Consider the following 20,345-nt stretch of genomic DNA (forward strand, 5'->3'; position numbering starts at 1 on the left):
TATTTTGGGCCACGATTGGTTGAAAGAAATGAAGTTCAACTGGTCAGAAATTTTTCAAGTCAGAACAGGAGGAATTCCTGAGCTGTTAAAAGAGTATGACAGCATATTCTGTGATGAGTTGGGAAAGATAAAAGGCTTACACGCAAAAATATATGTAGATTCAGAGGCAACACCCCAGTTCTTTAAGGCCAGACCAGTGCCTTATGCCCTAAAGGAGAAGGTGGTGCCACTTAGAGAAGTTAGGAATAATCCAGCCAGTCCAACTTTCAGAATGGGCAGCACCCATAGTTCCCATGATGAAACTAGACCAAACTATTTGCATTTGTGGAGACTACAAATTAAGTGTGAACAAGGCTGCTAAATTAGACAAATATCCAATCCCGAGGATTGAAGATCTGTTTGCTAAACTTGCAGGAGGAAAATCCTAAACCAAACTGGACCTGAGCCATGCATAGCAACAGCTCGAGCTTGACAGCACATCTAGAGGGTATGTTACCATCAACACGCACATGGGCCTATACCAATATACACGCCTAACCTTTGCTGTATCATCTGCCTGTGCGATTTTCCAAAAAACCATAGAAAGCCTACTACAAGGATTTCCCCAAGTTGTAGTGTACCTGGATGATGTCCTGATCACAGGATCAATGGAAGCCGAACATTTGGCCAACCTAGAAAAGGTTTTAAAAAGATCTTTGGAGGCTGGTGTGCAATTGAAAAAAGAGAAGTGTACTTTCCAAGCTATTGACGTGACTTATTTAGGTCATCAAGTGGATGCCCAAGAGTTGCATCCAGTAGAGGAGAAAGTCAGGGCAATCAAGGATGTGCGCTCTCCTACCAGTGTCACTGAACTCAAGTATTTCTTGGGCATGATAAATTGTTATGGTCTTGCCTAATTTGCCTACAGTGTTAGCCCCTTTACACATTATTGAAAAAGAACCACAGATGGTCATGGAAGGCACAACAAGAAGAAGCCTTCATAAAAGTCAAGAAGTTTTTACATTCATCATATCTGCTAGTACATTATGACCCATCAAAAGAATTAATATTAATGCATCTCCCAACCAAGTGGGAGTGGAGTTGTCACACAAGAAGGAAGAAGGTTCCGAAAGGCCAATAGGATATGTCTTCAGAACCCTCTCTGCAGCCAAGAAGGGTTACTCACAACTTGAAAAAGAAGGCTTATCCGTGATATTCGGAGTAAAGAAGTTCCATCAATATTTGCATGGTTGACATTTCACCATAGTGTCAGATCACAAACCACTTATGTGTTTATTTAGTGAAGATAAAGCAAGTCCGCCAATAGCCTCTGCTAGAATTCAAAAATGGACTTTGATTTTGTTGGCATATAAGTACACCCTTGTGCACCATCCAGGTGTGCATATGGCAAATGCAGATGCCCTCAGTCCTCTTCCTTTGCTAGATAGCATTACACATGTTCCAGTGCCTCAAGAAGTTGTACTTGTGTTGAATTTCCTGGACTCCTCGCTGGTCTGTGCAAAGCAGATAAAGAATTGGACAGACTGGGGTCCAATTTATCAAGAATCCAAGGACAGGTATTGCAAGGATGGTCAGATGCACAAGTCTCTGAAGAGTTAAAACCATTCTATGCCTGTAAAACTGAATTAAGTTGTCAAGATGGAATTCTGTTGTGGGGAGCAAGAGCCATCGTTCCTTTTCAAGGAAGGGAACCACTCTTGACAAAGCTTCATAGTGCACATCCAGGCATTTCAAAAATGAAGATGTTTGCACGAAGCTATATCTGGTGGCCAGGTATAGACAGTGATACAGAAAAAATGGTTAAAGACTCTCTCCAGTGTCAGCAACAGCAGGAGTTGCCTGTTTCAGCTCCTCTGCATATGTGGGAGTGGCCTGGTTGACCCTGGGTTAGACTACATATGGGCTATGCAGGTCCACTTTTAGGTACCATATTTTTAGTGATCATCGGCGCGCATTCTAAGTGGATGAATGTGTATGAAGTTAGATCACCTACATCGTGTGTAATTATTGAAAAGCTGCGGCAATGTTTTAATGTACATGGTCTACCAGAAGTCATTGTTTTGGATAATGGTACTGCTTTCACCAGTACAGAATTCCAGAGATTCGTGCACTTAAATGGGAATAAACATATTAAAACAGCACCACATCATCCCTCATCCAGTGGGTTGCCAGAAAGAGCATTGCAAACTTTTAAAACAGGAATAAAGAAATTATCTGAAGGAATGTTAGAAACACAAATTTCACAATTTCTTCTCAACTATCGCACGATTCCTCATGCAACTATGGGTTCAACGCCGTCTGAATTACTGATGAAACGCCGCCTTCGTACGAGATTGAATCTGGTGTACCCTAACTTAGAGGGGAAGGTGGAGAAGAACCAAAGTAGTCAGAAAATGAATCATGATATCCGCAGTAAAGATTGAACATTTATTGTGGGAGAGACACTTTTGTGCAAAATTTTGGAACTGGACCTAGAAGGATTCCAGGTATAATTGTCCATGAAACAGGGCCTTTGTCATACCAAGTGGAAGTGGAAAATCAGATTGTTAGGAAACATGTAGACCATCTAACAAATAGAGAGACTGCATGCAGCTGTATAGAACCTTGGTTCATGCTGCAGCTGTACAGAACCTTGGTTAGGCCACACTTGGAATATTGCATGCAATTCTGGTCACCACATTAGCAGAAGGATATGGAGGTGTTGGAGAGGGTGCAGAGGAGGTTTACCAGGATGTTGCCTGGTCTGGAGGTTATTAGCTATGAGGAGAGGTTGGAGAAACTGGGATTGTTCTCACTAGAGCGACGGAGATTGAGGGGCGACTTGATAGAAGTTTACAAAATTATGAGTGGCATGGACAGAGTAGATAGTCAGAAGCTTTTTCCCAGGGTGGAAGAGTCAATTACTAGGGGACATAGATTTAAGGTGAGAGCAGAAAACTTTAGAGGAGATGTGCGGGGCAAGATTTTTACGAATAGGGTAGTGAGTGTCTGGAATTCACTGCCAGAGGAGGTGGTAGAAGCAGGTACGATAGTGGTGTTTAAGAGGCAGCTTGACAAATACATGAATAGGATGGGAATAGAGAGATACGGACCCCGGAAGTGCAAAATATTTGAGTTGACGGGCATTATGATCAGCGCAGGCTTGGAGGGCCGAAGGGCCTGTTCCTGTGCTGTACTTTTCTTTGTTCTTTGTTCTTTGTTCTTTATAGACACTGCAACAACCAGCTACTCCACCTGAAATTGAAGTCGAACCTTTGATCCCTGAGGTGCCAGATCAACATAGAATAGACATACCTTATGTCTCTGTTGAAGTAAATAATTCTGAAATGCCATTGTCTAAGGATGTCCCTGATGCTGCAGTTCCTGGTCAGGTCGATCCAGTGCTAGAATCTCAAGTCACAGAGCTACATCTCTCTACCTGAATCAGAAAACCACCTCAGTGTCTTAATCTATAATTGCATGAACTGTGCATATTTGTATATGTTATGGATTACGATATTTCTGTAAATAAGAGATGTAAAACATAGTTAAAGGGGGAGGAATGTAGTGATTGTAAGTAACACCTTTCATACTGTTTTTGGGATCATGTGACTGTACAGATGAATCAGCCCTAAACGCAGGTAATCTTAGGGGCAGGGCTTTCTGGTTCAAACATGTACCTCCATCGAGTTTATTGTTTCTAACAAGAAACCTGTCCAGTACACCAAGTTTATTGTAGCCACAGTCAGCTTCACAGCCATTGGCCACAGCCATCCTGCTCTGAGGCTTCAGGTCTGCCTGCAACAGATGGAAAATGTCAATGAGCGCCTCTTTCATGAAATAGTGTCATCTAACATGTTTTTCCTCCCTGAGGTTGAGGAAGAAGATTGGTCCGTGAAGACCCTGGATGGATATGGCTTTCTGCTGAGAGCCCTTCTCCTCCTCCTCCATCTTTAAGCAGCTTGTTCTCCTCTATGTCATCACTGCTCTTTCTCCCTGTCAGGCTGCTGGCCAAGGGAGATGGAAAGTACAGCATTCGTGACTGGGCGCAAGTGATTTATGCAGAATTGTTGAAGCCAGAAATATGGTCTTCACATGTCACACCACTCACTGTAGACTTCACCAACTTTAACTGGTAGTTCGAATCAGCAAACACTATAGGGTCTGCTGTATGGCGCAGCTCATCATGGGAAGCTCTTGGAGAAGATGATTTTCCCACTTATAAGTGAAATCTGAGCCATTGTTCTTCTATGCCACACTGTGCAGTGTCCCTTGCCACTAGTAAGGTCAACAGTGCACATATTGAGCATTAGGACCTCTGCTTATCATAGCCTCAGTATCACAACGTTAAACAGATTGCCTGTATGGTGATATTCTCCAACTATCATGCAATCCAAGCATAAATAAAGTAGATGCAATCCTACTATTCTCATTAGGCTGAGGCATCTGGGTAATAAACATTTTTCCAATTTTTTAGCATCCATTCTCAGAGGCAAATATTCGGAGGTCAGGTACAGGTTGAATGTATAGTGAAGCTCCCTTTAGATTTCCCCGTAAGCACCTCCAAAACTGGTGCTTGTCAGTCATTGTCAGTATGTTTTTAAAGACGTACTCCTATCAATTAGATGGTGCAGGGCATTGACACAGAGAAACACTGTGACAGTGAAGGTGAGGGGCTCAATTCACCCCATTGTTGAGCCATCCAACTCCTTGAAGTAGGTCAATCTTTCTTCTGTTCAGGGCAACATCGGTGTCAGACGGCTTGGATCAGGGAGAAAAAGATATCATCACTGTGCATAATTAAACCATTTGATTCTTCCTGAAATCCTCCTTTTTCTGTCTATATCTCTTCAATTTCAAATACTTTCATTTACAAAGTAAATGTTTACAAAGTCAGTGGTTTGAAGGAGTTACTGAGGTCAACACTTGATGGGAATTTTAAGAAAAGGTAATTCTCTGAATGTGGTGTCACTGGAGGCAACCATTTATTATCCATCTTCAGTTACCCTCAAGTAGGTGGTGGTGAGCCTCTTTTTTGAATCACTGCAGTCTATCTTGTGTAGATACATCCACAGTGCTGTCAGGAAGGGAGTTCCAACATTTTAACCCAGTGACATTGAAGGAATGGTGATACAGTTCCAAGTCAGGAAGGTGTGTGGCTTGAAGGGGAACTTGCAGGTGGTGGTGCTCCCAAGCATCTGCTGCCCTTGTCCTTCCAGATGGTAGAGATCATAAGTTTGGAAGGTGCTGTTGAAGGAGCCTTGGCAAACTGCTGCAGTGCACCTTGTATATGGTACTCACTGCTGCCACTGTGTGTCAGTGGTGGAGGAATTGAATGTTTCGGTTGGTGGTTGGGGTGTCGGTCAAGCAGCTGCTTTTTCCTGGATGGTGTCGAGCTTCTGGAGTGTTGTTGGAGATGCAAATGGAGAGTATTCCATCACACTCCTGACTTGTGCCTTGTAGATGGTACCCAGGGTTTGAGGTGCCTGGAGGTGAGTGACTCACTGGAAAATTCCCAGCCTCCGACCTGCTCTTGTAGCATACTTTATTTTTATATGGAAAGAAACGCCTCAGGTCAATGACCTTTCAGTGGACTGGGTGATATTAGAGATGAATGGCTTTTAGGCAAGTAGAGAGGGACGAAAAAGTGGGGGGTGGGGGTAGGTAAGAAAAGAGGGCAGGAGTGATTAAAGGACAAAAAAAATATTCACTTTTGGTATTGAAAGTGATAAAATGAGTTGCTTTTCAGGGAGTATTTCATGCAGAGGAGTTTAAACACAGACATCCCAATCAATTGGCCAGGACACATATTTCCCAATATTTCAAACCACAGGAACCTTTGCCTGAGTAGACCATGAGTCCACATTCACACAAAACAGAGTGATACATCTTGTCTCCGTGAACAAGCATTTGACTCTTGAAAACAATGTATTGATTTCAGTAATGTTTACAACTAACAGGAGCAGTGGTTAATCTCCTTTATCAGTTTATCAGCTCCAACACCCACTGAACATTTGTAATGTTTATAGTTTTGGAATCTGAGAGAACCTTCCTTGTTCAGAGTAAATTAGCAGAGATGAGAGACAACCATGAAATTGGAAGGTCTCTGAATATATTAACAACATTGCTGTACACTGAGCAATAGTTCTTCTCATTATTCATCTGTCATTAAAATGATCCTTCACACCTTAATTAACACACAGATTAGCAGAAACGCTATTAACCATTACATTGAGGTATAGCCACACCCCTTCCCAGTCTGCACAAATACCTCAGACTAAAATACATCTCAAACTCAAACAACTATTTCGCCCCATGTTATTCACAGTGTGAGCCTGTCTCCCACCTCCCTGTGTAGATCTGTCAAGTACTTTGTGTCATAGCCTGATTTATTCCATAGCTGACCTTTTGTTTTCATCACCAGTTTGGATGGTTCCCTGGCAGTTGGATAGAACAATAATGATTTATTGAGAGGTTCAGTCCTTTGCGTATGGATTTGGATTTGGATTGCCATTGTGGTTGTTGTTGCAATGTAGATATAGATTTAGGTTTAGCTTGGGGTTGGGTTCAGGTTTGCATTTTAAATTGGGTCTAAGTTGAATCTGGGCTTAGTTTGGGGCTAAGGTTTGAGTTTGGGTTTTGGCTTGGAGATGGAATTTGATTTAGAGTTTTGGAATGGGGTTGGATTTAGGTTTCAAGCTTTGGTTTGGGATGGGCTTGAGTATAAGTTTGAGCTTGGGTTGAGTTAGGTTGGGCAAGAAGGTTTGGACAGGAAGCAGGAAGGTTATTGTCCCTTGTTTTGTTTATGCCGTCATCCAGTTTGGGATTTGGGTTGAGGCTTGGATTGGGGTTTGAATTTAGAAAGAGTTGAAGGTTGTGTTGGGTTTGGGTTTGGGTGGTAAAGTGGACACTTTGACTGGTAATTGGTTGGGATTATGGTTGATTTGAGATGTAGATTTGGATTGTCGGTGGGGTTGGATTGGGATTAGGGTTAGGTTTGGTATTTCGCTTGACTTTAGAGTTTGTTTGTAGGTTATGATTGGACTAGGTTGTAAATTGGGTTTGAATTTAGGTATGGTTTGGGTTGGATTTGGACTTGTTCGCGGTTTAGGGTTGCATTTTGATTTGGTTGAATGGAAATTTTTCAGGTTCCTGAAAAATTCTGATGGTTTGAGCTTCGGCTTTGAAGAACTGACTAAATTGAGTCAGAATGGAGATCAGGTTGGAGAGAAACTTGAGAATAAACCTGAAGTTGAACCACAGAAGTCACTCCTCACTCCACAGAGAAATAATAGTGATAATATTGAACTCACAAATGAACAATGCAGATAGAATAGAAGCGGGCTATTATGTGCCCTGAGCAAAATGATATAGGAACCATCATACCATAGTGTATGTGATGATATGGCGAAGAGCAAGTATGAATGAGAGGAAGCTGTAGTTGTGAGGGCAGTAGCAGTTTCTGTGAGTGTGATTGTAAGCCTTTCCCTGCTGGCTTGAAGTGAGCCATGGAAAGCAGGGAACAAAAGAAATGTTAGTATTGAGGCTAAAGTGGAATGCTTGATGGGCTGTGTAGAATGCACAAGAGTTGTGAAAGAAAATTTTCCTTTATGATCTAGGGGAGAACATTTAATTTCTCCTGGGATTGCCTATCCTGGCAAGTATTCTGATGGCACTCACATACTGTGGAGTAATTTTCCACAGTGCCCGCCGACTAAGTGTGGAGAATCAAACCTCTCTTCTGCTATTCACTAGTTTCACCCAGCATCTCCCAAAGCTGCAGCTGAAAATCTCAGGGGCCTGCTGGAGCCAGTGTTGACCATCGATACTTTCCTGCAGTTCCACCATGTTTTGTCCACAAAAAAAATGTACCCAGCCTTTCAGGTGATGCAGACATTAAGAACCTGCAGCAGTGTCAAACTTTTTCTTAGCTGCTAATTAATGAGTTGGCTATGGGGACCACACTTGGTACAGTCAACTTGCCTCCGCCTAACCAAAGCAATGGTTTTCCTTGCACTCCAACATCTAATTCTTGTCTGTTTCACACTGAGACACCAAAAATGCCCCTAGTCTGTGGCATGAGGCCAGGGCAATTTTAACTCCTGAGTCTCATTATGATAGTGATGACCTGTCTTCCACTCTAACCTGGTGGGAATGATGTAAGGCCAACTGGTGAGTACACGGCAGGATGTTGCCTTTGGGGACTTGTGGGAATGGGGCATGAGAGATCCAATGTTTTCTCATGGGGCCGAGGGAAAACTCCTGGTCCTCCTGGCCCACAAGGAAATCTTGCAAAACAAATGAACTTCCTGTCTTAGCCTTACTCGAGGCCTGCTCCTGCTTGGTAGGCCAGTATTCCTGGCCAGTCCTGCACATAACAGTGACTTTTGCATATCAATGAGGCCACAGAGAAGGTGAGCTGCTGAGTATTCTAACCTCCCACAGTCTCCATTCTCATTGGACACAGTTGCAGCAGAGGGTGTTCAAATGGAACCTTATAATTCTGCTTGGGAATTCTGAAGAAAGAAACCTATTGCTACTGATGTCTGCAATTTGTTACACAACAAAGTTTTAGGGGAGCGTTGGATAATGTTGACTGGAAATCCAAATAGTTTTGTCTTGCACAGCACTCCTCCTTGTTCAATGGTCACTCTTGCGTGGTCATACAGCCAAAATTATGGCTGAGCAATGGTGTCACTCAGTTCCAATACTAGCAGGTAGATTATGGACTTAGATGCATGTGATGGAGGTGCAGATGCCAGTTTTGGCTAGGCTACCCAATGTATAGTAGCTGTCACATATGTCGGAAGTTTGTAAGCTCAAGCCCCACACTAAAGACTTGAGCACTTGAGCCAGGCTGAAGGATTGCTGCACTGTCAGAGGTGCTGTGTTTGGAATGAGGTGTTAAGCCAAGGCCCAGTCTGCAGTCTCAAAAGGATATAAAAGATCCCAAGCCATTATTTGAAGAACAGGGAAGATTTCCTGGTCAAGTATCCCTCAACCAACATTACTAAAACTGGTTATCTGACCATGATTTCATTTTTCCTACGCTCCAAATTTAGCTGTAAAACACACTGGGAGGTATTGAGATTGTGAAAGGTGCTTCATAAATGCAAGTTCTTTCTTTCCTGTTGTGCATCAGTAGTGCAACATTTTCCTAGTGACGCAATTTCAAAGGTTAATCTACTTCCTTTCTGGTTAACAAACTTGTACACTTATAATCTCACTGAAATGATTGGTGTTTGGAGAAGCCTAGAGTGTTATCAGTGCTATATTGTCACCAGTTCCAAGTGGAAAATCTCCTTCTGACAGACAACCAAACCTTACGTTTAATTAGATCCAACAAACTTATCAAAAGGTCACAGGAGGAAAGTTATAATGTGGCTTAATTGTTAAGTAATGAGAGTTGTGCCGTGAGCATCAAACTCTATACAATCCCTGCCAGATGGTATCCATCATTGAACAGACAGACATTCACCACAGAATGCCAACTTCAACCCCATCCCTGGGATAAATTGGAAATCATGTGCCTTCCTGCTTCCAATAACAAACAGCTGATGTTAATTCTCGATGTGCTCCAAACTAAAATTAAGCTTCCATGTAAGATCACTTATATGGGAATGCTGAACGAATTGAGATAATGATCACTCACATAATAAGATAAAAGCAAAAATTGCGGATGCTGAAAATCTGAAATAATAACATAAAATGCTAGAAAAATTCAGCAGGTCTGGCAGCATGTGGAAAGAGAAGCAGAGTTAAAGTTTTGAGTCCAATATGACTCTTCTTCAGAACTGTTGAGGTTTTCCACCATTTTACGTTTTTATTTCAGATTTTAATCACTCGCACATTTTAGTCTGTGGGAAATGTAAAGTTCATAATTTCACCTCCTGAGGTGGTGAAAGGTGCATTTATATTGCAACTTTCACCACCTCAGGAGGTTCCAAAGTATTTTATAACCAATGATATACTTCTGAAGTGTTGCAATGCAGGGAAACAGCGCAGCCAATTTTCATGAGGCAAGATCCCTCAATGAGATCCCACAAATCAAGGATATAAATGAGTAGATAAACTGTTTTTAGGCGTTGTTTGAGGTTTACATACTGGCCAGCATACCAGGAGAACTCTCCTGCCCTTCTTTCAATTGTGCCATGCGATATGTAACAGCCAGGTGAAAAGGGTAGACAGGCCTTGGTTTTAATCTGTAAGGTGACGTCCCTGACAGTGCTGCACTTCCTTAGTACTGTACTGGAATGACAGCAGGGCCAATGGCATTTTTCAATAGAATTGTCAACAGGGCTGACATTTTTCTTGGATGATTGCACAGTGATGATAGTGAATCGCTAGTTGGTTTTAACTCCACCCACTGACTTTATTGAATGAGGAAAGTAGGTGGAGTTTAATAGGGCCTTCAGATTTGACATAACCTGTTTTGCACAAGAAGAACTTCACCCCACTGTTTAAGTTCAAGACCTTTCGTCAGACCCATTCTGACAGAGGACCTACACCTGAAACATTAGCCTGTCTTTTTGCACAACTGACTTGTGTATTTCCCATGTTTTTGTTTCAGATTATTGTTTCTTTTTCTCTCTATTTATGCTGGAGAAAGAACAGTGCCCCAGTGAAAAGTGACACTTATAGCATTATTTGTTTCCCAAATACCATGCCGCTGTGCTTCAAGAAGCGGTTTTCAAAAGTCACCAACGGTGGTGGGAGGCAATTCAAGGAACATACAGCACAGCTCATGCTGCCAGTCATTAGACCTCATTGTGGTAAATTGTGAATGTGTACAACAGTGTAAAATTAGTGATAATAAATCAGCAGCCCATTCTTACATCTGTCCTGGTTACCAATTGAATATATTATATTCAATAGAAATATAAAGGGGTAGAGAATTGAAATCTCTCATAGAGTGTATTTTAGATCTGATAATGTGTAATGAGACAGGATTAATTAATGATCTCATAAAAAAGAATTCTCTAAGGAAGAGTGATCATAACCTCATGGAATTTCACGTTCAGTTTAAGGGCTGAATTTTCCCCCGTCGGGGGGGAAGTTGAAGGGCGGGTGTGCACAGGTGCGCTTCCAATTGGCGCCCCCAATTGGGGGCGCGGCACCATTTTACGTGGGCAGGCCAATTAAGGCCTGCCCAGCGTGATGTCCTCACAGAAGCGCTATGCGCTCCCTGTGCAGGCGGGGGAATCCCAAAATCGAGAGTGCGCTCTTTCACCTCAGGGAGATCGGCTGTTCTGTGACAAGCATTAAAAATAAAAATAAAAAAATTCCTGACATGTCCCCTTATATGACAATGTCATATGAGTTGGGACATGTCCATAATTTTCACAAAAACTTTATTAAAATTTTTTAAAGCCTACATGAAACCTCATCCCGCCCGTGGATGAGGTTTCATGCTTTTTCTAGTTCACGCCGGGGCTCCTGGCCTGCCCGCCAACCTTAAGGTTGGACGAGCAGGTCCTTTAATTACATAATTGACTCACCGCACGTAACATCCTGCCCTAAGGGTGAGAACTTGAGTCTGAAACTAACATTTTAAACTTAAATAAAGGCAAAGGCATGAAGACAGAGTTATCTAAATTTGAATGGGAAAATAGATTAAAGGGTAAGACAGTCGATTAGCAGTGGCAAACATTTAAGGAGATATTTCATAATTCTAAACAAAGATATATTCTATTGAGAAAAAGAGCTTCTACAAGAAGGATCAGCTAGCTGTGGAAAAGTAAGAAATTTAAGTATGCTATCAAATTGAAAGAAAAGGTGAAGATCACTGGTAGGCCAGAGTTTGGGAAAAGTTTAGAAACCTGCAAAGGATGGCTAAAGAAATAATAAAGACTGACAAAATAGATAATGAGAGTAAGCAAGCTAGAAATATAAACACAGATGGTAAGAATTTCTACAAGAATATTAAAAGGAAGAGGGTAGCTAAAGTAAATGTGGTCCCTTAGAGGAAGAGACTAGGGAATTAATAATGGGAATCAAGGAGATGACAGGGACTTTCAACAGGTTGGGCCTCAACTTACTGGAATTTAGAAAAATGAGAGGCGATATTATGAAAACATATAAGATTTTGAGAGAGCTTGACAGGGTAGACACTGAGAGGATGTTTCACCTCATGGGAAAATCCAGAACTGGAGGGGATAGTTTAAGAATAAGGGGATACCCATTTAAGATGGAGATGAGGAGGAACTTATTCTCTCAAAGGGTTATAAATCTTTGGAATTCAGTACTCCAGAGAGCAGTGGAGGCTGATTAATTGGCCAGGTTTTACATCCTGTGGGTGGGCCCCTGACCCGAACAGGTGTAAAATCGCACGAGATAACATCAGGCCAGCGTCCTGACGTCATCGCACACGTCGCACGCGCGTGGAAGTCAGAAGAGTGTCTGCCAACAATTAAGCAGGCAATTAAGCTCATTAACAGCCCAATTATAAGTGATTTTTCTTGACCCATCCAATCTTACGGATGGCAGATGGACAATCGGCCAGGCAGGCTTTACATTTTCATCGAAATGAAGGATGAACTCTCCGTTAAGATTTAAAATTAAAATAAATATCTGGGGACTGTTTTGTTTAATGAGGTCTGCTTTCAGGTGCTTGATTGTACTGCATGGACATTTTTTGCAGCACTTTTGTGCTTTCTTTTACTATTTGGAGGTCTGCAGCTCCCTGAGGCATCTGTCTCCTTCAGGGAGCTCAGTGGAAGTGCTCGCCAGCACCTGCGGTAACGTCGGCACCCGCCCTCTTCCCGCCCTCACCGACAGTGCTGAACCTTTCTCAGGGCACATTTCACACTGGCTGGCTGTTAATTGGCCAGCCAGTGTGAAATCGTGGTCGGAGGCCAATCGAGGTCGGGGGACAGTTTCCTGCCCACTCTCGAGCCCACTAATCGCGTGCGCCAAACGAGTGAAAAATTCAGGCCATTGAGTATATTCAAGGCTGAGATAGGGAGATCCTTGAACTATCAGGGAGCCAAAGGATATGGGGAATAAGTAGGAAAGTGGAGTTGAGGCCATGATCTTATTGAATGGGGGAGCAGACTCAAGGGGCTGTATAGACTACTCCTGCTCCTATTTCTTCTGCTCTTATGCTCTTATTGAATCTACATCCATCATTCTTTCAGACAGCACTTTCAAGATCATAACAACTTGCTCCACAAAAAAAAATCTCCCCTTTTCCACCTTATATCTATGTCCCCAGTTACCAACCCTGCTGGGAACAATTTTTTCTTTATCTACTCTATCGGAATCCCTCATAATTTTGAATACCTCAATTAAATCTCCCTTTAACCTTCTCTGCTCTGAGGAGAATAGCCCCTCTTTCTTAAACCACAGATTTCTCCCCATTGCTGCTATGAGCTGGGAAACTTTTCCATTAATTAACTCCACTCGAGAGCTTTCGTGTTTGACAGCAGTGCACTTGTGAGAGTTCCCTAACTCACAGGAAGTTCGATTTCATAGACCATAACATTTCAAAAAATCATTTTCCTTACAATAATACAAAGCTTTAAAAGGAATGATATTTAAAGGAAAGTTCCAGCCCAAGATTCAGGAGCAAAGGTAGCCTGATTTGATTTTAAAATCATATCCTTTTCGTTTGTTTTCATTAAAAAAAAGGAGAAAGACTATCCTTCCCTATTCCTGGCCTGCAACAAAACCTGGCGTTCTTCATTTCAATGGCAAAGATGCTGCTGGCCTCTGACCTGCATACAGACACTCCTGCTGCTGCTCAGTGGTCTGTGTAGAATGCACAGTTACAGTCATTTGGACCAAATTCCCTTCTGCACTATTTTTAAATACATGGGGTTACTGCCTGTGTTAAACTGACAGAAGGGCAAACAATTGTGCTACGTGTTCTTTACAGGAAAGAAGAATGTGGAGAGGTTGTATAAATTAAATGATACAATTTTAATGTGGGTGCAGGAACAAAGAGACCTGGGGGCTGTACATACATAAATCTTTGAAGGTGGCAGGAGAAATTGAGAACGCTGTTAAAAAAAATACAGGATCCTTGGTTTTATCATAGAGGCACAGATTACAAAAGGAAATAAGCTCTATTAAACCTCTGTAAATCACTGTATAACTCTGCTGGAGATCTGTTTCTTCATTCTTTCATGGGATATGGATGTCGCTGGGAAGGCCAGCATTTGTTGTTCATCCCTAATTGCCCCTGAACTGTGTGGCTTGCTAGGCCATTGCAGAAGATAGTTAAGAGTCAACCACACTGCTGTGGGTCTGGAGTCACATGTAGGCCAAACCAGATAAGATGGGTAAGGGTGGAATTTTCCTTCCCTAAAGGACATTGATGAACCGGGTGTTTTTTTTAATGGCAATCAATGATAGTTTCATGGTCACCATTACCAAGAGTAACTTTATATTCCAGATTTTTTAAATTAATTAAATTCAAATTCTACCAGCTGCCATGGTGGGATTTGAACCCATATCCCCACACCATTAGCTTAGACCTCTGGATTACTAACCCAGCAACACTACCACTACGCCACTATCTCCCCTATTCCCACTGCTGCTGCCACCCCGCCCCCCCCACCCCCCACCCTGCACCCCCAGTTCTAGGCACTACACTTCTGGTCAAGCCCTTTGGAAGGTGCAGAGAAGAATGGTGCCAGGGACAAAGGGTTAAGTTATGTGGATAGACAGGAGAAACTGAGGTTGTTCTCCTTCGAGCAAAGAAAGCTAAGGGGAGACTTGATAGAGAAAAACAGAATTATGAGGGATTTTGTTACAGTAGATAGGGAAAATGTGCTTCCAGTGACGGGAGCATTGGTAAACAGGAGACACAGATTTAATGCAACTAGCAAAAGAACAAGATGAGGAGATTTTTTTTTACATAGAGAGTTATTATGTGGAATGCGCTGCCTGAAAGTGTGGTGGAAGAAAATCCCACAGTAACTTTCAGAAGGAAAACAAAAACAAAAATACCTGGAAAAACTCAGCAGGTCTGGCAGCATCTGTGGAGAGGAACACAGTTAACATTTCGAGTCCGAATGACCCTTCAACAGAACTAAGTAAAAATAGAAAAGAGGTGAAATATAAGTTGGTTTAAGGGGGGGGTGGGACAAGAAGAGCTGGATAGAGGGCCAGTAATAGGTGGAGATAACCAAAAGATGTCACAGACAAAAGGACAAAGAGGTATTGAAGGTGGTGATATTATCTAAAGGAATGTGTTAATTAAGGGTAGAAAGCAGGACGAGCAAGGTACAGATAGCCCTAGTGGGGGTGGGGTGGGGGGAAGGGATCAAAATAGGCTAAAAGGTAGAGATAAAACAATGGATGGAAATACACTTAAAAATAATGGAAGTAGGTGGGAAAAGAAAAATCTATATAAATTATTGGAAAAAACAAAGATTTTTCTTTTCCCACCTACTTCCATTATTTTTAAATATATTTCCATGGGCTAATGGCTTCCTCTTGTGCTGTATCAATCTATGTTTGTATGAGAACAGCACCAAGAGGCAATGGCATGCCTGACAACTCCACTTTGAAAGCTGCCTGAGCAGGAAAGTTATTCCTGGGAATAGGATCCTGAGGAATTTCCAAGTGGAGGCAGGAGACAAATGTTCTCCAATTACAATGTTTACCAAATAGACTGATATTTATGGGATTGAGCCCAAAATTTACTGATGTACACCCGCATTGTGTGAGGTTCAACACGTGAGCACAAATGTGCAAAATCATGCCTGTACAGTAATTCCCCCTCCACACTGTCCCATCAAACAATCTCCGAGAAGATACAGCATCGGTTAGATCCTACCGTATTCATGGGCCTGTTGCGTATTTTATGTCCCAGAGCTATGCAGAAATGACACCAGTTTCTATGGGCGGGATTGTCCCAGATTTACACAAAGTGCGGTAGCGGGTGGGAAAAATGTTGTTTTACCCACCAGCTGCAATGGTGGGTTTTCGCATCATATCGTCCCATTCCTGCCTTATTAATTATGCAGCCACAGGAAACATGCTGTCTCACTGGCGGTCGGCCTCTGATTTGCCCACAATGCCGTTACCTCGCCACTTCCTCACACAGATGCCATATTTAAACTGCAGACACGTATGCACTTCTCAATGCTTGCAGCCCAGGACTGCTCCAGTGAAGACATCACTCCAAAACCCAAGAAGAGTGCAGCCCCCGATTCAGTGAAGCATCACTGGGCACCTTCTGGATGCTGTGGAGGTCCGTTGCAATGTTCCCTATTCCCGCTCTGGCCACAGGAGGCCCATCAGTCTCACAACTCTGGCGTGGGATGTGGTGGTAGAGGTGGTCACTGCCAATGTTGCACAGAAGAGGTTGGCCATCCAGTGCAGAAAGCAGATGAATGATCTCATCTGTGTCACCAGAGTAAGGCAATCATCTTATCACTCTAAACTCACACACTCACAAGGCCATCAGACACTCACTGGCATCTCACTCACTGCGAGCTGAAGGGACATCACCACTCACTCTCTCACACACACCCTCACATCTCCAATGGGGCTAGAAAATTCCGACCTATGTGTGTACAGATTTTATTCACACTGCTTTAAAATATCTGATCCATGTTCTCTCTCTCATGCTTCCAGCAACTCCTATAGTTTGTTTACTTTACTCTGAGCCCATACCCAGGCTTAACAAATCAAGAACAGTGAGTATAGAACAGTCAACAGACTCACTGTCATGAAGCTATTAATGTATATAATATTTTTGAAAATATTTTTCTTTTAAAATAGAGGTTTAGTCTGCGGTTATGTCTTAATTAGATTAAAGTCAGCTAGTCCGGGTGCTTTGATATGTACTAATTTTGATATGTAAGAGAGAGTGCGTGCATTTGAATTTTTTGAATAGAGCAATCAAGAAGCGGGGTGAAAACCTGACACCTTTCTAGCAGCTACCAAGCAATATGTTTATATTACTAATAAAATTGGTACAATGAATGGGGTTTCATTGTTAAAAGGTAAAGTTCAAAGAGACTGGTGAGACAATGAGAATTTGAATTCAATCAGTGGTGGTAGGCATAACTTCAGTAGTTCTTGGTTGTGCAGAGCAGAGGCAATGTAAGATCAAAAGGCAGCAGCAAGCCTCCAACTGGCTCCACAGTGAAAAGAACCTCATTCTGAATTCTTAAGGCAAAAATGCTTTGCCTGGTACTTGGTTAAGTCTATAGGTTGCCCTTGCCTTAATGGAGATTAGATTGGGAATTTGTTAAAAGTTATGATAGTAGTAATTTGTAGCCATGTGTGTATATTTTTAATTAATAAAATGCTTCAATTAGTTTATTGTAAAACCTCAAGAACTGATGGTCTGATTCCTGAATTTAGAGTCGCATCTCAAACATAACACTTAAAATTATAGGTTATGGCAGTTGTTTAAAGTTTCCCTCTGGGATTTTTTAAATAGCTCCGCTTTGCCAACTGCATGGGTCATAACACTCACACATTCAAACACAGAACAACTGAACACTACAGATTCAGAGTAAAGTTCCCTTTGCACTGTCCCATCAAACACTCCCAAGAAGCTGTATTTTGAGTACTCCTCTATTGTCCTCTACTTGTTTCCTTTTGGTGAAATATGCCTCATATGTTTTCCATCAGCTGAGGTTCAGGGGGTGTCATACTGGTTCCATGAGCCATTTCTGAAGAGGATAAATCTATTCTTCCAGAGTTTATCCACCACGATCTTCCTTGGCACAATAGTATCACTGTCACATAGTGAATAGGTCATGCCTGGTTCCAGAGTTCCTGACATTTAAGTTGCCTGCTGTAGTGCTGATGGTTGCATATTTCATATATGTTAATTTAAAGCAACCCCCTCTTCTTACAAAATTCATCACATTGACAGAAGGATCCAGATGGCCACAGTGACTCAGTCAAAGAGCCCTAGAAGGTATTAATTATTAATCAATTGTGTTTAGTTACATGGAGGTGAATGGCATTAATTGGGGTTTCACTCGAGTATGTATAAAGAGATACTTATGGAAACTGTGGTGTGATTGAGTTCGGAGGCATAAGTTGTAATGTTTCACTCGATAAATAAAAGTGAGACTGAGTAAAGACTGGCTCCAGTGCTATCCTTCACCAAGTAACTTCCTGTAAGAGAAACAGGAGTTCCTGGTGCCTTTTCATAGGTGAAGTGACATAGTCATGAGCAACAAGTAAGACATCAGCAATGGACCAGAGACTGACTCTTCTGGCATTTGTCATCTGGCACATGTGTCTGGGCAGAGGTGGCTCACAGGAGCAAAATTAATAGGTCAGGTCACAAGAAAAGGCTATATTCTAGTGCTACCCCAGTAACATTTTGGGAATTTTACCTATTTTACCCAGAAATCATTTTGCTACTATTGATGTTATGTTATTGATAACAGGTCACATTCACTTTACAGAGGGTTAACAATAATAACTTGCATTTATATAGAACCTTTAACATAGTAAAATGTCCCAAGGTTATCTTACAAAGGTTTTAACAAACAAAATATAACACAGAGTCACACAAGGTGATACTAGGATAAATGACCAAAAACTTGGTAAAATGAAACAGGAGGAGGCCATTCAGCCCCCTGAGCCTGTTACATGATTCAATAGGATCATGGCCAATCTCTGGCCTAACTCCATAATCTCGCCTTTGCCCCATATCCCTTAATACCTTTGATTGCCAAGACTATGAGACCCAATCTCAGACTTAAATTAACAATCTACCAAAAATCAGGTGCCATTTTCACAAGAGGATTACAAACTTCTACCATCCTTTTTTATGTAAAAGTGTTTTCAGATTTCACTCCTGAAAGTCCAGCTGCTAACTTTAAGACTGTGGCCTGAATTTTTTGGATGGCAGGGTTTCCCTTCCCACCATTCAAGTGTCGGGCGGAAACACAATCCTGCCAACTCGCAAGTGCCCCGCAGCCATTTCACACTCGAATGAGTGTCAATTGGCTGCGGGTGGGTCTTCCATCCCTCACTCAGGAGGAAGTCCTGCCTTAGAGAGCTGCCAGCAAATGTGATTGGCTGACAACTCTCCAGTCCCTATAGCAACAAGAGCTGCAGTGGACTGATGAGGAACTTCAGGATTATGCCTGAGCCTAAGGCCCGGGACCGGAAGACAAGGTAAGTTTAAGGGGTCCCGGGGTGGGGAGGGTAGGGAAGGCCTGGGGATGTGCAAAGGGGGCAATCAGGGTGTCCAGGGAGAGACTGGGGGAGTGGGGGAGAGGAAGATCCAGCAGCCATTGGACCTTAAGGTAGGAGGCGCCCGTAGTCAGAAGGGGGCTTCTTATGGAACCCCCACCCTTGCCCTTCCCGTCCGAGATCTAAGCCCGTTCTTTTTTGGACTTCCCCCACGCCAGGTAAATCCTCATGCCAGCCTAAAAATTGAGGCTGATTGGGAAACGGCCCTTAAGCAGCCAATAATTGACCATTTAAGGGCCTCAATTGGGTCAAGAGTGGATGTCCCATCTGAGGCCCTGCCTCCCCAGCATAAAATCACTGCAAGGCTGAGGCAGGCATGAACCCAGAGGGAATCTCGTTTCTTCGATTTCCCGCTCCCCCCCACCATCTAAAATTCCGCCAGCAGGGGAGCATGAAATTCAGGCCGATATTCCCTAGCCCTAGAGCCCACAAGGAACAGAAATTGTTCTATCTACCCCATCAGTTATCCCTAATATCTTGAAAACTTTGATCAAATCCTCCCGTAAACTTCTAATTTCCAGGGAATACACCCAGTTTATTTAGTCTCTCCTTGTAATTTAACCTTTGGAGTCCAGGTATCATTCTGGCATACCTGGGCTATGCTCCCACCAAGGCCAATATATCCTTCCCAAGTTGTGGTGCCCAGAACTCCAGGTGTGATCTAACAGAGGATTTGTTTAGCTGTAGTATGACTTCTACCCCTTTAACACTAATCCTCTAGATATAAAGGTCAGCATTCCAATACCTTTTTTGATTTGTTTTGTACCTATACATGAGAATTTAATGATCTATGGGCAGAATTTTACGACAGTGGGATTTTACGCTCCCGCTGAAGTCAATGGGGTTTATAATGGCTCACTGCATTTTATGGCCCCGTCCCCGGCGAAACGGGGCCGTAAAATTCTGCCCTATGTGTGTGGACTCCTAAGTCTCTTTGGACTACCACTGTTGGTAGCTTTTCACCATTTTGAAAGTACTCTGAAATATCCTTATTTAGGTCCCAGGTGGATCACTCCACACCTGCCTATATTGAAATCCATTTGCCACAGTTATGCTCATTCACTTCATATACGAATATCTCTTAGTTTTGTGCTTCCTTTTATACTGCTCACAAAGGGATAAATCTTCCCAGTCCCTTGGATGTAGCTTTGGAAGTGAGAAAGCCAGGAAAGCATAAGAAAACC

This window comes from Cetorhinus maximus, chromosome 24 (assembly GCF_964194155.1).
Source record: "Cetorhinus maximus chromosome 24, sCetMax3.hap1.1, whole genome shotgun sequence".
In the NCBI taxonomy this organism is placed as follows: domain Eukaryota; kingdom Metazoa; phylum Chordata; class Chondrichthyes; order Lamniformes; family Cetorhinidae; genus Cetorhinus; species Cetorhinus maximus.